Source organism: Cupressus sempervirens, chromosome 1 (assembly GCF_028749045.1).
Source record: "Cupressus sempervirens isolate cs-2001-9-10 chromosome 1, ASM2874904v1, whole genome shotgun sequence".
Classification (NCBI taxonomy): Eukaryota; Viridiplantae; Streptophyta; class Pinopsida; order Cupressales; family Cupressaceae; genus Cupressus; species Cupressus sempervirens.
The window spans coordinates 879,011,633-879,022,754 of NC_143118.1; the positions used below are offsets into that span (position 1 = coordinate 879,011,633).

Sequence of the window (11,122 nt, forward strand, 5' to 3'; positions counted from 1 at the left end):
GACACTATTATTATGGACACATTGAGAAAAATTGCAGCCATATTGGATGTTGTAGAGACATCCCAAAGGAGAGGAGCACATCTTGATGATGTGAGTGATGATGAAGCAATGACACCAAATCCTAATCTAGAACCTATGGAAGATCAGGATGAGGAAATATTATTGAGAGTATTGTCTATGGCACATTCAAAACCTTCTATAGAAGTTGTTCTTTATGATGGAAAATTGGACACCAATGTTGTGTTGGATTAGATCTCTGATATGGAGAAATTCTTTGAGCTTGAAGGCACTCATGATAATAGGAAGGTGAAGATTGTAATCTCTAGGTTGAAAGGTCATGCCTCACTATGGTGGGAGAATTTGAAAACTAATAGATAGAGAAGAGGAAAAGAGAACATCAAGACCTAGCTAAAAATGGTGAACAAGGTGAAGAAGAAGTTCCTTCCTACTGATTACCAAGTTAGCTTGTTGATAAAGATGCAAAATTTGAGACAAAAGGACATGACTATGAAAGAGTATACTGAGGAATTCTATAGATTTTAAATTATATCTGGACATGTGGATGATGAGGTTGAGAAATTTGTAAGGTACCTAAATGGATTGAGATATGGAATTCAAGGTGAGATAAGATTTGTGAAATTGGAAAGTGTGGAAGAGGCATATTAATATACCTTGAAAGATGAGGAGATATTGACAAAGAAGCATGAACAAAGACAAAGAGGTAGAGGTGGTAGATTCTAGAGAGGCAGAGATAGATCTTATGGAGAAGGTGTCAGATTTGACTTTTCTATACAAGATAAGGGAAAATCTAAGTGGAAAAATGATGACAAAGGAAAGACCAAATGGAAATGTGGTAATTCTTATTCTAAAGGTTGTTTTCATGGTAATTATTTTAGACATGGAAAAAAGGGCATAGATCCTTTGAATGTGTTGGAGTTCTTTCTAGGTAAGGAACATATCAGGGGGTTTAAACCTAATGCAAGGAAGCATAAGATAGGGACAAGCCTAAGGATGAGCTAAATCCTATATTCAATAGGGTTAAATCTTAGTTTTGGACCAACATTAACAGAGTCACCTTAACTCACTTCACTTTAGGCTCTGCAAGGCCAAGGTGGGAAAACATTAGGGATTGATCTAATTAACTAATACTCTTCTCTTCAAGATTAACCCCCCATAGTAGAAATGGTCTGTTCTTCTATGATTTTCCTATAAACCCTAAACCCTATCAATTACAAAGAGCAATCACTGATTATCTAATTGTTTGAATCGACAATAATCAGTAAGAGATATACAATTTGTATGAATTGCATTAAATTGAATGAAACTTGTTCATTTCAGTCTCAAGATTAAAGATATATAAGGAAGGAGACAAAAACTCAAAGACACAGATATATAGAGAATTTCCTTCTTGTATTTATTTCCTTTGAAAAATGTTTATAATACTGATAGAGAGTCAAAAATAACTCAAAAATTGACAACTGATATTCAATATTCACTATTACATTCAAGTATACAAAACCTAATTACATTCATATAGCTACAGAAAAAAGGATGGGTTGTAAAAGAAACATAAGAAATTGGAAAATTCTATAGATAGCTGACCTCTACTCCACATCTTGGGAATCCCTAAATAGGATTGCAACAAGCTACAGATGGGAGGAGGACACACACCAAAATCTAGATGGATAAAAAAAATGGCAAGATATTCCTCAATGTTTAATCCAAAAAGAGGAAGTAGTTGAAAATGTTAATAGGTGAAAATTTATGTAATGCTTTTTGACTTTACTCCCCTTCATCATTTACTATCTTTATAAAAATATCTCAACTACCTCCCACTAGCAGGGCTTTGATTTCTCCCACTACTTCCTAAATGTAGATCTCCCTTTTGATGGGCCACTCTATAGTTCTAACCTCTTCTAGGTCCTTTGTGGTTTTAGTCCACCTGACATCTATAATTTCTTTAGACTTAATAGAAGACTTGTTTAAGTCTATCTCTACTCTAAATAGGGAGTCAATCAATTTATTATAAGGGGCATTAGAGATATCTTCAAAAATTACTACAGTGGCCTCTTTAGTCAAAATGGCACCAAAGGAATCAGACCATTCCTACCAATCTCTCACCGCATCAGTACTATCCAAAATTGGTCATATATAGGGCTGAATTCCCTAAGATAAAACTTTTAGGTTCCCTTGTATAATTTTCAATTTACCAATGAAGAAACCAATTAGTTCTTTGAGTACCTCTTAGCCCTCCTTCACTATAATTATCTTATCATGCAAATCTTGCTTTTTAGCCATCAGTACAATAATCCTCTCTAAGAATTGTGTGTATGGCTCCCACAAATTGAATGTGGATGATAGCCATGAAAGTGCCTCATTGCAGAATTGCTTAGCACTTTGTAAAGACAAATAAAAATTGTGAGCTGATTTTGATATACTCTTCAGAGTTTCAACCCTATGGCTCATTAGAATCTTAAGGGTAGTTGTCCTTACCTCATCTCCTTAGTTGGGTCTTGCCGCTCTTGTTGTTCTTGTCTTTTCTCTGTAGCAACCACCTACTCTGTATTTATGAGTTGATCTTTGAGAGATGAAACCTCAAGCTCTAATGCTTGGACCTTAGCCTAAAGCTCTTAAATTTTCTCCTTATACACATGACTCTTTCTAGGCTCACCCTCATAGAGCTTACTCACATCAATTTAATCATGTATGGACTTAAAAAGCCTAATCTCAATCTCCTCTACCTTGGCCTCATTCATGAATGAGAAATGCTTCATGGCCTTTGAGATTTCTATACTAGATGTGCCCTATAAAGTCCACACAATCATGTTATCATGTTTTGTACTCTGTACATCCATCAGCTTTAATTTATTTATTGCAAGGGAAATGCTCCAAACTACCAGAGATTTGGTATCTATGTTGAATCTTGTTCCCCTCTAAAGTCCATTATCACCAAATGTCTCATATGAGATGACATTCTCCTATCTTCTTATCTGATTAAGCATAAATTTCTGCTCCAAGTCCCAACTTGGTACCAACAACATACCACTCCTTTACACTAGGTCTCTTACCTCCTCTAGAGTCATGACTTCATTCTCAAGATCATAGGCTTGCAACTTCTCAGCCAATTCAAGATTCCTTTCATCTAATTCTCTTGGCTTCATTATAAGAATAAACTCACTCTATTTTATCTTGTACAAAAAAATCTTGAACTTAATTGTTTTGATGAAATTATCATCTTCATTAAATTGTTGGGCTTGGATAATCCTATCATCTAGCCTTGTTGCAACTAGTTACACGTTTGTGAGTGTGCTATCAACTCCATTAATTCTATCTTGGAGATGGCTTTGCCTTAAGTTAGAAAAATACTGACTATTTCCTAGTAAAATATGCAAGGTCCTTTGTTTCACATCTACAAGGATATGGACAACCTTTTGTCTCTTATTCCCTTTTTTGACCCATGATGCCTCAGGAGCATCATCTTCCTCTATTTCTAGAGTCACATCAAGTTTGGGGCTATCTAGGCATGCCCTCTCCTCTTCTCCTATAGGTACCTTTGGCAATTGGGCTGTGATTTTAGCATGGTTAGTGACCATCTTCCTAATCCTATGAGGATAGGGGATATCTAAATAAAATCCCTTCAAATTGGGATCAATTCTCTTCATCTCCCTCTACACCCTCAAAACATCATCCAACTTTTTTAGTTTATTAGCTTCCTCACCCTCTACAACTATATTAGGAATAACATCCTCATGTGGTATCTCCTTGGTCCTAGGAAACACATAGTTCATTATTTCTTTAAGGGTGCTCTTCATCCAATTATCAGGATCATACATCCTATAGGGACCAATTGACAGGTTGTAGTGGTGGATGAAAGAATGGATTTGATCAAGGACCTCTTTTCCAATTGAAAAGTTTCCCACCTTGAAACATCTATACAAGAAAGAGCTTTTATGCACTTCATGCCCTAAACACTCCCTATTAACCATAAACAACTGCCATATGAATTCCATTATACCCAACCTAGGGGGGATAAATTTTGGTAATATGTGGGGTGGTTGGGGATAACCATAGATCCTCATAAAAGAAAAAGTTAGAAAAAGGAAAATGTCCCCCCAATTATGACCTAGACTTTTACGCTCAGGAAGCAGGGCTAGTCTTAACAAACTCTTTAAAATCTTAAGTGCCCTAAAGCAACTTGGGTCTAACACTCTCATTATGATAACACTAAAATTATTAAAGAATGAAATAGAATTAGAAAAATGAAAATTATTGTCCCATACCCATGTCCATAGTTGAACTGTTAGCTCTCCATTTGCATCTGAGGTACAGGTAATGAAATTAGATCTCACATACCCCACATTTATGTAAAGGATCAAGTGCATCAGCAATGAATAGTGATGGAACTTGAAATCCTTTAACTTTCCACTCTGAGCCAGGGCAATGTTTTCCTTCATTACCTCTAAAATGTATTCAACATAATCATACTCCCATCCATGGTAGGATTCTTGCACATCTCTAGCTATGATGAACTCAACACCATACACCATATCAGTTCCATCTTTTCCAACTACCTTGTGGACACCATATACTATTTTCACAAAGTAGTTCTTGAACTTGACCAAAGGAATCATATTTTCTACCTTCTTAGGATAGTCACCCACATCCTTCAGGTCCATGAGAATATGTTGTAGCATAGACTTCCCAATGTAGGCCTTCGTATTTCTCTCAAACTTCTTCTACAGATCCTCCAAATCTATAGGTTGGCCCATGACTCCATCTAATCCAAAACCTTCAATGAACAAAGCATGGCCAAGTGTACAAATAATAGTTCCATCTCTTCTATGGAAGGACTTGGTGGTTAGATTGTATACATTAATTAGGGCCTTCACCAAGTGCACATCCACAAAAATGTTAGAATTTACAATTGGGAAGATTTACTTCTGGAGGGGGGGTGAATTAGAAGTAACTAACTTTTACCATTTCAAAACCTTTTAGCTGAATTCATTCACATGCATCTAATTCATCTAATAAACATAAAAATAAAGACATGCATGAAAATAGATAACACAAGATTCAGTAACCCAAAAACCCTCCAAAATGAGAAGGTAAAACTAGGGTGGGGATGACACCCACAAAGTATCACTATAGCAATATGTAACTATTCAAGGTTACAAAGTTTGACCACTTCCAATGGTCTGCATTGTGAAAGGCCTATCATGTTAAAGACTTGACACCCTGTTAAAAGTGACCTAGTTGAAGGATTTAAAAACATTCACTTGGAATGCTACCCTGTTAAAGGATTTACAATCCCGTTAAGGATCTACAATATGGCTGCTAAACCAATATAGCTTCTAAGCCAACCTATCAACATAGGATTTTCCTTCTTACAATATGATGGTTAGAAAGTATGGTAGAATGTCTTGATCTAATGACTTGCAATCGTTAATTGCTGATTCCAGATCCTCATTCTTCTCTGACTACTCTGATCCTTACTTGATTTGATATGTCACTCTTTGCAACTCTGATACTCTATTCTTGATCAATTGAATTCTGCAATGCTGCTCTCCTCTTCTCTAAGTCTTTACACCCTTCACACTTTGCTATAATTTACTCATACACTTCTCTCATCCACACACATAATGGGGTTTTTTCCTCCTTTTAAAGGCTTCAAAGACTTAGGGTTAGGTATGAATCTATGATCAATATTTACTATTCATTTCCTGCCCAATTCTTGCACTTTTCCTATTGGTTGCATGCCTTCTCCATTTTTCTTATTGGTTGCATGCTGATTACATAGGTAATGCAAAAGATTCAATCTTATCTTCAAGATCTTTTGAGATTAATCCTAAGTTGGCTCAAAAAATGGTTTACATCTGAGTTTGTGAAGATACAAACTTATATGTTGATTCTATGTTACTTAACACTTACTAGTTGTTGATGCTTAGCACATATAGGAATTCTATCTCACTTGGCTCCTATAGCAATTCTGCTTCACTCATCATCTATACTCTACTCAGCACCTATAGTGACTCGGCATCACTTATCATTCAACACTTGAACTTCGCTCAGCACCTGAAGATCACTTAGCACCTGAAGTTCACTCAGAACCTATTGAATTCTTTAGCTCAGCACACACTGTAGCTCGACTTTTGTATTATACTCGACATCATCTTGAGAATTGGTTAAGTGTGTTGACACTCAATTGTCAAAACCAATTCTAAAACCAACAATCTCCCCCTTTAACATGAGTGGCAAAAACACTTAACTAAACATTATAAATTTGATCTCTATGAGTATACTACACATTCTATTTGGCATATGTAGAAGACTTTCAAAAACTTGTTCAAAATTTTGTATACCTCAAAATCTTGTAACTCCCCCTAAGCTAATGTGCCAATTTTGTAACCAAAATTCCATTTTTGCAACCAAAGACTCTTGTGCTAAATTTGTCTCATATTGATGTATCTGATATTCTTTGCCTTGTCTATGCTTTGTATCTGTTTGTTGTTCTCTCCCTTTATTTCTACTTTGTTTGTACTCTATATCTACTCCCCCTTTTTCACATCTCTCTTGTAGGTTTTGCATCATTTTGGTGTTATTCCCTTATTACTTCCTCAAAATGCGAATTTGAATATCTCCCCCTTTGGATATTCTTTATTACTTCCATCAGAGAATGCATTATCTCCCTCTTTTATTTACTATCTCCCCCATGCAATGAATATCTCCCCCTTTTTGACACTTATGTCAAAGGGTCCTAAGAACGAATATAATATTTAGCCAAAAATGTTTTATTTACCTCCATTATCATCTTTAGAGAAGCATTCCAATTGTCTAATGCAATTTCCAATGATTTGTACTGGATGGTTGTCTCTGCTGCAAGATGTATAAGGCCTTCTAAGATAGAAATATTAGGGTCTTTCTTTAGAACATTTTCTACATAGGCCATTTCTTTATAGAGTACTTCTAAATGTGGAGTAATTGCAAATTGAATTTGTATCAATTTGGCCTCAACATTGGCCTCTTCTATTGTCAGTACAGCTAACTCTTTTTGGATGTGAAGTGTAGTTGCATGTAGGTGCACTTTTAGTACACCATTTTAAAAACTTTTAAAGTCACCTCCCATGAAGAATTCTCCAAAACAGTTTCCAATTTTCTTAATAATGTTTCTACAAAGGATAAAGATCAAAGTTCTAATGCAGATATGAAAGTTCCTATGCCACGATTTAGAATTCATTACATCGGTTCAAAATTATGGATTTAGTTTGATATGATTTATTATGCTTCATCAACTTCATGTTCATAATCTAACTTAGAAAAAGGAACACATAGATCTCTTGATGCTTGCTTAAAATTTGAGGTTGTCAAGTATGCTGAAAGTCCTCCAAATTATGACAGTCTCGAGAGTTTAAATGATAAAGATAGCGTAGTGTTTTCTTTGGAGATATTTGAGAAATGTTCTTTTCAATTTGAGTTTGGGAATGGTTTTGAATCTTCCATGCAAAAGGTTAAAGAAAAGCTAGAATTCTATGATGAAGCGTGGATTTTTGGATATAATGTTTTGCTTATTAGACTTCTCCATTATATTGAGTTGATTTTCAGTATGGAGAGGGTCATTAAACTACAACAGATGGATTACTTCTATGGGATACTAGGCATTGTTTTGGAATGGCTCCTTCTTTTCGCAACCAGTTAATGGCCATTTATGAGTTTCATTATACTCCCCCTCCTATTGGTGAGGTTTCCTCACCTGTTTCTAAATATGTTTTTCTTTCCAAATTTTGGCTTGCCTAGTTTAGTTTTTCCTTGTGTTGTTGTGTTGTTGTTCACTTTCCCAGTTTTGGTTTTGCCTTGCTCCCCTACACCCTCCCAACAAGCGGCTCTATGTTTACCCTCTTTTTGGATTGACTCTATAGCCCAATGGATAAGGAACTTGTCTTTTGTTAGAGATTCTAGATTCTTTATGTACTTTGTAGCACATAATCCCCATTCAAAGCCAGCTATAGGTGCACTTTCAATACACCATTTTAAAAACTTTTAAAGTCACCTCCCATGAAGAATTCTCCAAAAAAAAATTTGGTTTTCTTAACAATGTTTCTACGAAGGATAAAGATCAAAGTTCTAATGCAGATATGAAAGTTCCTATGCCACTATTCAGAATTCATTACATCGATTCAAAATTACATATTTAGTTTGATATGATTTATTATGCTTCATCAGCTTCATGTTCATAATATGACTTAGAAAAAGGAACACATAGATCTCTTGCTAGGAAAGAGGTTGCTAGACATTCCAAAGCTAATGGATATTTCTGCTATATATGGACATGACAATTTAGATTTGACACAATTACTAGTTTTCAATTCTTTAAAGTCACAGCCAGGATTGGTTGACAATTTGGGAGGACCGATTCCTCACTTCTTTCTTATAGTTGATATAATGGATCATCGGTGCTCCTTTTCCTTAGAGGTCCTACCTTCCTCTAGAGAAAATGAGAATTAATTAGTTGGACAACTTCATGGAGATCTTTGGGAGGTATTGGACTTCATAAATGATGTAGTTGTTATTTTGGATGCCTTTATGGAAGCCTATGCTCCTGCTGCACCATTATTCATCTCTTCAAGATTTTTCAAGGAAGGTAACCAAGAATTGCTTCCGTGGCTTGCTTATATGCATGAGACACTACTACCAATAGTAGATAAAGGCTTGAATTTGACATCAAAAAATACCATTAAAGATTCTTCCAACAACTTAGAGTTGTGTCTACAACCATGTTTGAAGATGTTGTGTGTAAGAATAGTAAAGTTTTCTTTGAAGCTATTGTATACTTGTTATCTCACTTAAACATTTGATGATGAAAACTCTTATCATTCAAGTTCAATGATATTTCTAGCACAAGTTGAGGATCCAGGACTAAGGAGTGAGATTACTAGTGAAATGGTTGCAAGATCTGGTAGTGTTGATACGCTTACTATTAGTGGATCATTTCTTTGGAATCTTGACAGAAGACATAAACTTATGAACAAGGTTGATGAGCTTTGTTAGAATGGATGGATGCACTTGGATGAAGCACAATATGGTTATATATCCTAGTTAGTAGGTAACTCAAAGCCCCAAAAGTTGAGAAACTATAAGATAGATGAGGGAGCTCCTAAAATTTCTAGCTTGACATTGAAGGATGAGTTCAACTCATAGAAGAGATTGCAATTCATGAGTCAAAAATCAATGAAATCAAGGACATTTTTCCTACATATGGCTATGGTTTCTTAGTTGCTTGTTTGGATGTTTACAATGATAATCCTTAAGAAGTCATTCAACACATTTTAGATGGGACACTTCATCCAGATTTGTTATCTTTGGATACCATTCTTCAAGTGAATTGTAGGCGGCTCATGCAAATTACCTTCTCACGGTCCCAACATTTCTGTGTGCTATTAATAATTATCTCAAGTTCATCATGCAACTTTATTTCAATCCAGCAATAGTGAAGATGCTTAGTAACTCAAAGGTTCTTGTTATTGCACTGGTGTTAAAAGTTGTCATGCAATGAAGGTTTTCAATAATGTAGTGGGTGGCACATAGGCTCTCCAGCATTAGAGAGGCACACCGAATATCAATTGTGAGAAGGGCCCTTGTTATCATGCATCACAGAGATGAAGTGGAGTACAAGAGAGAGCGAGGTGTCATTTTTTGCAAAGCATAAGCTTCAAAACCTTGAATATTCTACTGCCACAAATAGGGCATCATTATTGGGTTGATGCACTGTAGGAAAATGTATTTCAGTGTGAATGGCACAACATCAAAGTCTTTACAAATTGCTAGTTTTGAATGATGGCTTGGGTAGTTCTTGTTGTAATGTTCGATGAAATGCTGATAGCCTCCATTGAGTAGTCATTTAGATGCATTATGAAGGTTTCAAAATAATTCATAGCTGCTAGTGGATGAATCCTGCGAGTTGCTAAGTAACATGCACTTCATAATGGTTCCATTATATCAAGGAAGATGTCAGGGATGGATACTTGCAATTTTCATCTTCCCCGCTATTTTCTACTGTGATTAGTGCCTTCATAAATCAAAAGTGTCATATTACACTTCTTCCTAGTTTGCCAATGTGGGAGCATGTGGGTATGAGTCCCTTGAAGCAAGCTTCAACAATGGTGATGTGGCCACAACGAGCACCAAACTATATAGGGATGGGATTGGATGTGGTGGCTGCTATCAAATTAGATGCACTAACCCAACGATTTGCATCAAACTAGGTGTAAAAGTTGTGATTTTAGACCTCACTTGAAACAATCAGGTAGATTTTGTGCTATCCAGTAGCACTTTTGCAAAGATGGCACAAGCCACAAAATCTTCCAAGCTTGTGAGGATGGGTATTGTGGATATCAAGTACAAATGGTAAGAACATGACAGTGGAGATAGACAAGATCAACAATTACCCATACTTTCTTGCTCTACAATTTTTGTACCAAGGAGGGAAAATGGATATCATGGGCATTGAAGTTGCCCTTGTGGGATCTTTAAGGTGAAAATCAATGACTCGCAACCATGGGGTGAAAAACTTGATGTCGCAGTCCATCTCCAGTTTTTTGCCATGAGAGAAGCTAAAAATGAATTTTTTGCTACATGGAAATCACCAAGTGCATTGTAGGGCAAGCATAATGAATCCAAGGATATTGAGTTGGAAACATTTGCAGACTAGAAAAGAAGACATTTGAGAAAAGATCACTATGGTGAAAATGTTGCATTGTTTATTTATGCAACATAGTTCTTCGATAGTGTGGCTTTCCTACCAATACTTGTAAACCTTGTGAAATATTTCAATGAGGTTATGCATTTAGAAATCATCAAATCAGCCACTACACTCACAAATTTTGTTGGCACTACATTTCTGGTGGTGCTACTCAGAGGACTGATTTCTGACTCTTATGTTGACAGATTCAAGCTGAGCTTTTATTTTGCTTGTATAGAGCTTTCCAGATACATTATATTATTAGTACAAGCACACCATGAATCATTAAAGCCCCCAACATGCAATTTACTGGATCCCAATTCTACATGTGCAAAAGTGGGTGGAGCCAAAGCTGTGATGGATGCATCAAGGGTGCTTTGTTTCCATTTG

General features: G+C 36.0%; 2 pseudogenes; both read left to right on the forward strand.

The window, feature by feature from the left end:
* LOC149580628 (uncharacterized) overlaps positions 1-9,482 on the forward strand; it is a 21,918-nt pseudogene extending 12,436 nt beyond the window's left edge.
* Positions 9,483-9,976: 494 nt separating this feature from the next.
* Positions 9,977-10,598, forward strand: LOC149580629 (expansin-like A3 pseudogene; annotated as a pseudogene).
* Positions 10,599-11,122: the final 524 nt, after the last annotated feature.